Raw genomic sequence first — 3,287 nt, 5'->3', positions numbered from 1 at the left:
ATATTCCCTTCAGAGTAAGCGGAACAAGTCTATCTTTTCCAATATTTGATATTCCCTTTAGAGTAAGTGGAACAAGTCTGCCTCGATTTAATGAATCAGCTCCCTCAGATCTGATATTCCCTTCAGAGTAAGCGAAACATGTCTCTTTTTTCCAAGATTTGTATTTCTTTCAGAGTAAGTGAAACAAGTCTGCCTCGATTTAATGAATTAACTCCCCCATATCTGATATTCCCTTCAGAGTAATCGGAACATGTCTCTTTTTCCAAGATTTGATATTCCATGAGTGACAACGGAACAAGTCTACCCCGATTCAATCTTCCCTGAAGAATAGTAGAGTGGATCAACATTCCCATATCTGATATTCCCTGAGTGACATCAGAACAAATCTGTTATCAAATTTAAAAGCACGAAGATGGAACTGGACAAAAACACAATGTCTCTTTTATCTTTGTCCTATTCTTGATAACACAAGAATGGGCAAAGAGGAGATGATGTAGACACCAGTTTTTGTCCTGGTTATAAATATTATATTATAATTATTACTACTATATTATTATTATATTATTATTATTATAACATAATATTATAATAATTATTAGTATTATTATTAATATCATTTATATTCTTGCAGGTTGTACAACAAGCTCATGCCTCCCACGTGCTGCTGTCACCCACCGAACAAGACCCATGCTTTAGCCAGTAATGCCATCTTCAACATTTCACGGGAAACCTACAACAAAGTCATCCCACATTAAACCAAATCAAGAAAAAAATCAATCAATCATCCATCAAAATTGAGCAAAAAGCAACCTAATCCATAAACAAATTAGAGATTTCTACCTAAACCTATCATTATACTACCAAATGCAGAGAAAATTAGCATGCAAGATGACAAGGAGAATTCGGTGGAAAAATATAAAAAAGGGGACGATGAGAGACCAGCAAGAAGGGGGAAAAAGGGAGCAAGCAGAAAACACGAATGAAACGGGGGATTGATAAAACAAGAGAAAACAATTGTAAAAGGGGGACGGGGAATTTCTTAGCTAAGAAAGAGATTGTAAAAGGTTTCCATATTTTTTTTGACAGAAGCAATACCAAGTAGGATACATCTTAAGGTTTTCGGTTTATTTTTCTACTTTATTTTCTGTTCTTGTTTTTTAATTTGAAATAATTCCAGGTTGAATACGGTATTGATTCATTCCATTTTTATGTCTTTAAAATATAGCAGTGATAGATAAGCATAAGCACTAGTCAAAAACAAGATAACAGATCCCAAACAGCCCGATAATAGTAACAGAGAATCAAAGAGCCAATATCGAATCAAAATACTGACTATATCAACATTTTTTTATCACTATTTTAGAGGTTAAAGCCCAATCATAAATCATTCCAAACAAGTATTAACAACAATACTGTTGTGAAAGAAATTTCATTTTTTTTATCTTCAATTTTTTATTTGGTAAAGAATTCAGATAATAATAATAAAAAGAGGGATTTGGGTTTAATTTACCCGAGTTGTGCGAGTTCCAGTAGGGTCTCATTGATTCCATTTCATCACCGTTCGGGCTCTGTCAAGAAGAAGGTTTGAGATTAGCTTAGTAAAAATAAGTTTTGAAAAAAAATAGAAAGAGAGATAGGGGGCATTTAGTTACCTTTGAAGAAATCGAGCTCCTATTGCCATTAAGTTAGGGTAGTGTCGAATGGAATAGGTGACCCATTTTAGTGCGATTTGGTTCTCGGTTGAGTGAGACAGAAGAGAGGGAAGGCTAGTCGAGGTCTCAGTCTGGCTTAGGTTAGGGCTGGTTTGATATTCCAGTCGGTTTGGGGTGGCCATTCAAAGCAAAGTAGACCATCGTTAGGCGGTGGCCGGGGCGCGTTTAGCCCTGTCTTGTAGCGCCGTTACCTGGCCGAAAGAGGGAGAGGGGTTGAGAGTGGCGTTGTGCGTGGCCGAGTGAAGGAATGGGAGAGGTTGAGAGAATGGGATATGCGGCTGAGGGTTTAGAATAATAGGATTAGGTTAGATATTTTAAGTAATATATATTACAACTTTATTGTAAATTAGGTTCTAATCCCATTAAATTTAGCGTATTTTATAAAATAATCACTTGTAGGAGCAGTTTCGAATTTTATTTTTTTTATTTGTCTCGATATTGTAATTTTACATATTAAATTTCTTGCTTTATTTGTATGGATTAATTATTATTATATCCCTATTATTTTAGTGTATAATTTTATTTTAGTCCCTAATCTATTATTTTCATGAATTTAATTTTGTCCCTTTATTTTGCCCGCATTTTACTTCAATCACGTGGTAATGTATTTAATTTCTTTTTGTTAGACATTTCACTGTTAATTTTCGCATTTTATTTTTGTAATTCTGTGTGTTTGAGATTTATTTTAATTTAATCATTTATAATAGTATTTTGTTTTAATTCAGTTTCGTTATTTATTATGGTATGGTATTTTTATTTCCACTTCAATTATTATTTTGTTTGTATTTAAAACAGTAAAGTTTGGTTTAATATAATTTAGTCCTTATTTTAATAAGTACAATTATTTTCTAAAATTTGTAATTTGAGATGTTATGTTTTTATTTGGTATGTTTAAGTCACATTTGTACATTACATATTAATATATATAGTTTATAATTTATATTTATAAAAATATTGATGGATTTTTATATTAAAATGTCACATTGCAAGATAATTTTAATCATAATATTTGCTTAATTAATTTTTAGAGGACATCATTATTGTATGATTTGCATGATAGCTTCACTTACATAATTCGATATTATTACATAATTGAATTAAGAGTAATATCCTTTTAATTTAAAATTGTTTTAAGTGGGTTGTCTTAACTGATTAGATATCCGCTTTTGACAATTTTAAACTAGAAGTATATCCCATTAGTGATACCTAAAAATTGATTTATCACTTTAAAATTTGGGAACGAAAGAAAAGGAAATATTATATTATTTAAATGTTTCGAGAAAAGGTAGTTAGGACTTATCTAAGATCTTGTCTCGATATTTTTAAATAATCGAATATTCTTTATCTTTCTAATGGCTTGGTAATTCTAATTTAATAAGTTTGGTGTTGCTGAATATTATAAAATTCACATGTTTATTGTTTTGGGATCATAAATCAAGTTAAAATCGAATTTGTAAATTTTATTGCAAAGACGTTAATTAATCAACTAGGTACCGATTTAGGGCAATGTGGGGTGCTAATCCTTCCCCACGTGTAATCGACCCCCGAACTCATTTTCTGGAAACGCATACCTAA

The 3,287-nt window shown here is 31.5% G+C and overlaps 1 long non-coding RNA gene across 1 annotated transcript; it reads right to left on the bottom strand.

The window, feature by feature from the left end:
* Positions 1-255: 255 nt before the first annotated feature.
* LOC120155447 lies at positions 256-1,990 on the bottom strand. Its single transcript, XR_005518967.1, has 4 exons — positions 1,653-1,990; positions 1,511-1,568; positions 642-730; positions 256-365 (listed from the first exon to the last, which is right to left on the bottom strand). It is a non-coding gene; the product is annotated as an uncharacterized LOC120155447 (long non-coding RNA).
* Between the last annotated feature and the right edge of the window lie 1,297 nt (positions 1,991-3,287).

The sequence above is a fragment of the Hibiscus syriacus genome, unplaced genomic scaffold (genome assembly GCF_006381635.1).
Source record: "Hibiscus syriacus cultivar Baekdansim isolate YM2019G1 unplaced genomic scaffold, ASM638163v2 tig00111191_pilon, whole genome shotgun sequence".
Classification (NCBI taxonomy): domain Eukaryota; kingdom Viridiplantae; phylum Streptophyta; class Magnoliopsida; order Malvales; family Malvaceae; genus Hibiscus; species Hibiscus syriacus.
Note: the sequence above shows the minus strand (reverse complement) of the source record. Positions and strands in the feature narration are given on the sequence as shown.